The sequence below is a fragment of the Rhinopithecus bieti genome, unplaced genomic scaffold, assembly GCF_001698545.2.
Source record: "Rhinopithecus bieti isolate Rb0 unplaced genomic scaffold, ASM169854v2 scaffold_30775, whole genome shotgun sequence".
Lineage (NCBI taxonomy): Eukaryota > Metazoa > Chordata > Mammalia > Primates > Cercopithecidae > Rhinopithecus > Rhinopithecus bieti.
Window position 1 is genome coordinate 229,839 of NW_016813906.1, and position 8,507 is coordinate 238,345.

Consider the following 8,507-nt stretch of genomic DNA (forward strand, 5'->3'; position numbering starts at 1 on the left):
CTTGGTTTTCTGTAATAGTCACTATAACATATCTCCTTGTCCTCAGTCTTATTTGCTTCAAATCTATTCTTCAGAATGGTTTTTTTTCGTTTTCATTTCCCCCTTAACATGAGTCAGGGTCTTGCTCTGTCACCCAGGCTGGAGTGCAGTGGTATGGTCGCAAACTGCACCCTGGACTTCCCAGACTCAAGCAATCTTCCCACCTCAGCCTCCCAATTAGCCAGGACTACAGCTGCACACCACCACACCCGGCCCAGAACGTTCTTTCTAAAATGCTAATTTCTCACTTTTCTAAAGCCCTTTAATAAATCACCATCGTCCTCAGGATGAAGTCTAAGTTGTCTAACTGACTGAAAGTATTCTTGCTTCTCCTTTTTGTCGCATCTCTGAATGTCCCCAGCCATTCTGAATTCCTTTTAGAGTCCCCAGTTCACCTTGCTTGCCTTCCCTCATGCTGTTCACCCTGCTTGGAGTGTTATCTGAAGAAATATATTCATTACTTCATTTATTTCCTCAAAACATCTTTTATTAAAGGCATCTTCATGTTAGGTCCTATGCACCACCCTGGAACTTCTCCTTGTAGTCAGGAGATGGATGTTTAAGTAGGCCATTACACTGCAGCAGGCAAGTCCCAGGATGGATATAGGCACAGTAACAGTGAGGGTCATGGATGAATCAAGTCCAGGTAATCAGTAAAGACACTGGAGGGATGGGGTGAAGAACATTCTGGATTGAGGGAGCTGAATGCATAAAGGCCCAGAGCTGGAGAGCATGTTACTCTGGGAAACAGCAATCAGTGTGGCCTAAGTGGACAGCACGAGCAGGACTGAGGGAGCCAGTACCGAGTCACCAAGCACCTTGTCTGATTTGTTAGGGAGTTGGGGTTTCTTTTCTTTTAAGGTAATGAGTAGCCACTGAAGGATTTTTTTATTTTTATTTATTTATTTATTTATTTATTTATTTATTTATTTTTTGAGACAGAGTTTCGTTCTGTCTCTAGGCTGGAGTGCAGTGGTGTGACCTCGGCTCACTGCAACCTCCGCCTCCTGGTTCAATTCTCCTGCCTCAGCCTCCCGAATAGCTGGGACTACAGGCACGCACCACCACACCCAGCTAAGTTTTTGTATTTTTAGTAGAGGCCAGGATGGTCTCAATCTCTTGGCCAGGATGGTCTCAATCTCTTGACCTCGTGATCTGCCCGCCTCGGCCTCCTGAAGTGCTGGGATTACAGGCGTGAGCCACCACACCTGACTGGGATTATTTTTTAAGTGGGGGTCTCTGTTGCCCAGGCTGGAGTGCAGTGGCACAATCATAGCTCACTGCAGCCTCCTCCTGGGATTCTGGGGCTCAAGTGATCCTCCTGCCTCAGCCTCTCCAGTAGCTGGCTACAGGCACACCATTACACCCAGCTAATTTTTGTATTTTTTGTAGAAACGGGGGTCTTGCTATGCTGCCCAGGCTGGTCTTGAACTCTGGCCTCAAGTGATCCATCCACCTCAGCCTCCAAAAGTGCTGGGATTACAGGCATGAGCCACCATGCCTGAAAGAAGGATTTTTTTTTTTTGGCAGGGGGTAGTGGGAGGGAGGGATGAAGAGCTGGGGAAGAGAAGACAAAATGGCATGGTCACATTCATTTTCTTAAAATGAACACTCTAACAGCAGTGCTAGAAAAAGTGGCGATTTGTCACAAATTGTTTAAATAAAAAAAAGTCTTAAATTATTTTTAAAAATCACTTTTAAAATTTCAGACCCATCTTATGAAGCTTGGGCAATTGACTAGCATGCTACAGAATTTTAATTGTATAAACGCATACTAGTTTAAAATTATCATATTTTAATGGACCCAAAAGTATGAGTTCTTGGAGGGCAGGGGCTCTGCCTGACTTATTTCCTACCCTATCCTCACCACCTACAACAGAGCATGGCACGGAGTGGATTATCAATACATATTTTTAACCAAGTGATTCTGAACTCTCTTCAAAGACTTCTTTCAAGATTATTCAGTGAAAAAACTCCCTGGTGGCTAGGCATGGTGGCTCATGCCTGTAATCCCAGCTCTTTGGGAGGTCAAGGTGGAAGAATCCTTTAAGCTCAGAAGTTTAAGACCAACCTGGGTAATACAATGAGACCTCATCTCTACACATAATGTTTTATTTTATTTTATTTTATTTTTTTGAGACGGAGTCTCGCTCTGTTGCCCAGGCTGGAGTGCAGTGGCCGGATCTCGGCTCAATGCAAGCTCCGCCTCCCGGGTTCACGCCATTCTCCTGCCTCAGCCTCCCGAGTAGCTGGGACTACAGGTGCCCGCCACCTCGCCCGGCTAGTTTTTTGTATTTTTTTAGTAGAGACGGGGTTTCACCGTGTTAGCCAGGATGGTCTCGATCTCCTGACCTCGTGATCCACCCGTCTCGGCCTCCCAAAGTGCTGGGATTACAGGCTTGAGCCACCGCGCCCGGCCCACATAATGTTTTAAATTAGCCAGGCGTGGTGGTGCACATTTGTGGTCCTAGCTACTTGGGAGGCTGAGGCTGGAAGACGGCTTGAGCCCAGATGGTCAAGGCTGCAGTGTGTCATGATCATACCACTGCACTGCAGCCTGGGAGACCAAGCAAGACCCTGTCCCACTACCCACCACCCAAAACAAAACAAAATAAATAACAAAAAACAAAAAAACAAACAAAAAAAAAACACAACAGGCCAGGTGTGGTGTCTCATGCCTGTAATCCCAGCACTTTGGGAGGCCAAGGTGGGTGGATCAATTGAGGTCAGGAGTTTTGAGACCAGCCTGGCCAAGGCCGATGGATCACTTGAGGTCAGGAGTTCAAGACCAGCCTGGCCAACACGGTGAGACCCTGTCTCTACCAAAAATTAAAACACTTGGCTGGGCGTGGTGGTTCAAACCTGTAATCCCAACACTTTGGGAGGCCGAGGCAGGTGGATCACCTGAGGTCAGGAGTTCGAGACCAGCCTGTCCAACATGGCGAAACCCCATCTCTACTAAAAATACAAAAATTAGCCAGGTGTGGTGGCATGTGCCTGTAATCCCAGCTACTCACAAAGCTGAGGCAGGAGAATCGCTGGAACCCTAGGGGCAGAGACTGCAGTGAGCCAAGATTGTGCCACTGCATTCCAGCCTGGGCGACAGAGCAAGACTCCATCTCAAAAAAAAAAAAAGAAAATTAGCCAGGTGTGGTGATGAACACCTGCAATCCCAGCTACTTGGGAGGCTGAGGCATGAGAATCCCTTGAACCCACGAGGCAGAGAATGTGGTGAGCCAAGATCATGCTACTGCACTCCAGCTGGGAGACAGAGTGAGACCTTGTCTCAAAGAATAAATAAATAACAATTTCCAGGTATTTAACAACAAAAAATCCAACAATACAACTAAATGAACCCCCCACTTGTTAGGATAACACTTTAAAATTTAAACAATTAAATTTTAACAAATCTTAACATTAAATTTATAAAACAATGTGTGATTACTTTATTATAGATCCAGTTATTGGAAAAACATTACTATTGTTCGGTCCTTTTCTACCTACGGAAATAATCATTGTCTTCCCAGCCCTAGCACAGCACATAAAACATGGTAGGACTCAAAAAAATATTATTTAAGTGAATAATTGACTGAATTAGTATGGAAAATGTTTCCTTAAACTTCCTTAAGCTTCACATTCACAAAATTCCCAGTGGAAAAAAAAAGTCTACCCTTCTCTTTATATGCTTTCATCTTTAAGAAGAAAAGAAGGCCGGGCGCGGTGGCTCAAGCCTGTAATCCCAGCACTTTGGGAGGCCGAGACGGGCGGATCACGAGGTCAGGAGATCGAGACCATCCTGGCTAACACGGTGAAACCCTGTCTCTACTAAAAAACAGACAAAAAAAACTAGCCGGGCGTGGTGGCGGGCGTCTGTAGTCCCAGCTACTCGGGAGGCTGAGGCAGGAGAATGGCGTTAACCCGGGAGGCGGAGCTTGCAGTGAGCTGAAATCCGGCCACTGCACTCCAGCCTGGGCGACAGAGCGAGACTCCGTCTCAAAAAAAAAGAAGAAAAGAATACACAGAAGTTAAGTATTATCATTGAGCCAGAAAAGATCTTAAGAACTTCTAAGGCCGGGCGCAGTGGCTCAAGCCTGTAATCCCAGCACTTTGGGAGGCCGAGACGGGCGGATCACGAGGTCAGGAGATCGAGACCATCCTGGCTAACATGGTGAAACCCCATCTCTACTAAAAAATACAAAAAACTAGCTGGGCGAGGTGGTGGGCGCCTGTAGTCCCAGCTACTCGGGAGGCTGAGGCAGGAGAATGGCGTAAACCCGGGCGGCGGAGCTTGCAGTGAGCCGAGAGCCGGGCGCGGCTTTCCAGCCGGGGAGACCGAGCGAGACTCCGGCTCAAAAAAATAAAATAAAATAAAATAAATAAATAAATAAATAAATAAATAAATAATAAAAAAAAGAATCTTCTAGTGGTTTGATCATAAAAGGCAAAGAGCTCTAATAAGGGCAGAACTGGGAGGAGAATCCAGATCTTCTGATTCCAAACATTTTCTCTGTCCCATTTTACTACTACAATTTTTTAAAATGGGGCAACATTTAAAAATATTGTTTCGTCCTGTGAAATTCACTTTTTCTGGTACAGCTCAAACCTCTCTCTCCACATTGTGGAGTTATTGCACAGTCATATGTCTCCTGTAGGAGCAGACTTTGAAACATAGATGTGGAATTCATAAATAAAGGTGTTCTTGTCCTCTGAGTAAATCTTGTGTGTTTTTCTGTATGTCAGTTATTTCCACAGTATAAGTTGTTTGGTTGTAGCCTTCAACAACCAATGAAGTTATGTTATGCATAAGACCTTGCGTATTTCATGTTTGCTGGGGCCAATAAAAGCAAATTCTCTCATGCTCTCCTACCGAAAACCTCATTATGATGTCCGGCTGGTTGTCTTTTTAGATCTGCATGTGATTCTACTTCTTTCTCTAGATTCCAGGACAGGCAGAGTTTGTCTTGGAAGCTCCATTTACTCTGTCCTCCTTACTGGCTCTCTTTTTGACTCTTTAGGTCCTTTAGGGGTCCTCTTTTCCTCCCCTAGCTACCCTTCCCCAACCCCACCCTCACCTGGCAATGTATCTTTCACTTGCAAATTTTTCAGTCCCACTCAAGCTTAAATGCCTGAAAACACTCTTCTCACCCACACCACATTCATCCGTGAGAAAAACTATAAGGGAGAAAAAACACTGGCTTCATCCTCAGTTTTGCTTCCCTAAAGGAAGAGACCAGAAGATAATTCTTCTAGGAGTTGCCCCTGATGGCCTTAGGGCTGCCTACAGTCCTCTGGGTCCTCTCTGGAGAGAACTGCTTTGGAATGTGAAAAGACCATGGCAGAAAGAAAAGGGAAGGCTTGTTCTTCCTTTCTTGGTTCCAGTCCATGGAAGGGCACTCACATCACTCACAACGAGGATTCAGCCAGAGTGTCCAGATAGCTGTGCGGAGCTCTGTAACAGGATAATAGGAAGATGGAAGCCCCAACAGGCCACATTCCACATTTTCAATGAGGTATTAGGAACAAGTAAACTCTTTTGATGGAAAGGTGATGAAGACTTGTTTAAACGTCCAACGACCCCTTGCTGGTCTTTCCCAGGCTTACTTATTTCAAGGACTACCTTTTGTCTCTTTGTATCTTTCTCTAGCATCAGAGCTGACCCTACTAGAAAATAAGATTGTATACGACTGGGTGAAGAATTCCATTGACCTGCCTCCAGTCTTTTCTAGCCATGGAGTGGAAGCATGAACTTACAAAACAGGTCATTGTGGACCATCCTGGATTTTGAAAATGCTGGAAAGAGTCAGTGGATGGAAGCTCTCTAAACCTTTGGACTAATCTGTATACAGCATTGGTTTCTTGGCCTCCTGGAAATCTGAGAAGTTTGCATGTGATGGGGAGGTTTGTATCCTGGTTAAGAGAGGAAGGAAGGAAGATGCTGAAACTGTTTATACTGCTGTCATTCACAAAATCTTCTTACTTCTTCTCAGTAGCTTCCTTGAATTGAGCCCATTGGTCTTCACAACCATGATGCTTCTGCCTGGAGGAATGCAAATACCACCTGGGTAATTAAGTCTGTGATCTTAATTGTCTCCCACTTAATTGCCTCTGAAGGACAACCCTGTGCTGTTTTCTATTTCCTCAGCCTGGCATATCTGCTTGTTTTGACTCAGCCTTCTGGATAGCATATGGCTTCCACTAAGCCTGAGCCGCCCAGCCTGCAATTACACAGCCCCTCCAGCCGCAGAGGTGGCCCAGTTGTTTCAGTGTTGCCATTCTGCCCCAGCCTCAGCTTCATGCACACTTGCCCATCTTACATGCTCATTTCGTGCTCTCGTTTTCTCAAATTCACTGTCAAATCCCTTTTTTTTTTTTTTTTTTTTTTTTTGAGACAGAGTCTGTCACCCAGGCTGGAGTACGGTGGTGCGATCTCGGTTCACTGCAACCTCCGCCTCCCTGGTTCAAGTGATTCTCCTGCCTCAGCCTCCCAAGTAGCTGGGACTACAGGCCCGTGCCACCACGCCCAGCTAATTTTTTTAGTAGCGACAGGGTTTGGGGTTTCACTATGTTAGCCAGGATGGTCTCGATCTCCAGACCTCGTGATCCGCCCGCCTGGGCCTCCCAAAGTGCTGGGATTACAGGCATGAGCCACCACGCCCGGCCCACTGTCAAACTCTTGTTGGGGAATTCTGTTCTTACCTCATAAAGAGAAAGAAGCGCTGCTTGTCATGGTGTAAACACAATCTGGAAAGAAAAGACTATGTAGGACATTAGCAATTATATTTAGGTTCTATAGAAAACTTATAGTTAAATTATTAGGCAAATTACTTTCAATGTGTTCTTTGGTATAATTTGATATACATAGGAAAGACTTATGAAATATTTTCAAATACTTCAGCCTTCAATCGCAGAGGTTTAAAAATAATTAAAATATATTAAAATACCTTTATTAAGGGTCCAATGAACTGGATTTTGGTAGGCAAAGAAAAATGTCATGAGCCCGGGCATGGTGGCTCACACCTGTAATCCCACCACTTTGGGAGGCCAAGGCGGGCAGATTGGTGAGCTCAGGAGTTCGAGACCAGTCTGGACAACATGGTCTCTAACAAGAAGAAGTTTGAGACTAGCCTGGGCAACATAGTGAAACCCCATCTCTAGAAGAAATACAAAAATTAGCCGGGCATGGTGATGCATATCTGTAGTCCAAACTACTTGGGAGGCTGAGGTGGGAGGATTACCTGAGCCCAGGGAGGTTGAGGCTGCAGTGAGCCATGTTCGTACTACTGCACTCCAGCCTGAGTGATAATGGGAGACACTGTCTCCAAACAAACAAACAAACAAACAAAAAAACCCCAAAAACAAAAAGGCTGGGCGCCAGTGGCTCATACCTGTAATCCCAGCACTTTGGGAGGCCAAGGAGGGTGGAACACCTGAGGTCAAGAGTTCAAAACCAGCCTGGCCAACATGGTGAAACCCTGTCTCCTCCAAAAATACAAAACCTAGCCGGACATGGCTGGGCGCAGTGGCTCATGCCTGTAATCCCAACACTTTGGGAGGCCGAGGTGGGCAGATCACGAGGTCAGGAGATCGAGACCATCCTAGCTAACACGGTGAAACTCTGTCTCTACTAAAAATACAAAAAAATTAGCTGGGCGTGGTGGCAGGTGCCTGTAGTCCCAGCTACTCGGAAGGCTGAGGCAGGAAAATGGTGTGAACCCGGGAGGCGGAGCTTGCAGTGAGCTGAGGTCACTCTACTGCACTCCAGCCTGGGCAACAGAGGGAGATACCATCTCAAAAATAAATAAATAAATAATAAAAACTAGCCAGGCATGGTGGCGCACGCCTGTAATCCCAGCTACCTGGGAGACTAAGGGCAGGAGAATGGCTTGAACCTGGGAGGCAGAGGTTACAGTGAACCGAGACCACGCCATTGTACTATAGCCTGGGCAACAGAGCAAGTCTCTGCCTCAAAAAAAAAAAAAAAAAAAGGGCCGGGCGCGGTGGCTCAAGCCTGTAATCCCAGCACTTTGGGAGGCCGAGGCAGGTGGATCACGAGGTCAGGAGTTCAAGACCAGCATGACCAATATGGTGAAACCCTGTCTCTACTAAACATACAAAAATTAGCCGGGCAGTAGTGGCGCATGCCTGTAATTCCAGCTACTCAGGAGACTGAGGCAGGAGAGTCGCTTGAACCCAGGAGGTGGAGGTTTCAGTGAGCCAAGATCATGCCATTGCACTCCAGCCTGGGTGACAGAGCAAGACTCTGTCTGAAAAAAAAAATAAAAAACAGTGTGGAATATGTCATGTAATTTATCGAATACTGTATGGGGACTCAAAGTACAGTTTCTACTGAATGGAAATTACTTCTATACCCCATCATAGAGGTGAAAAATTGTGTCACACCATCCAAAGTTAGGGTCAGGGATCCTTTATATATATATATCATTTTACCTTTTTTTTTTTTTTTTTTT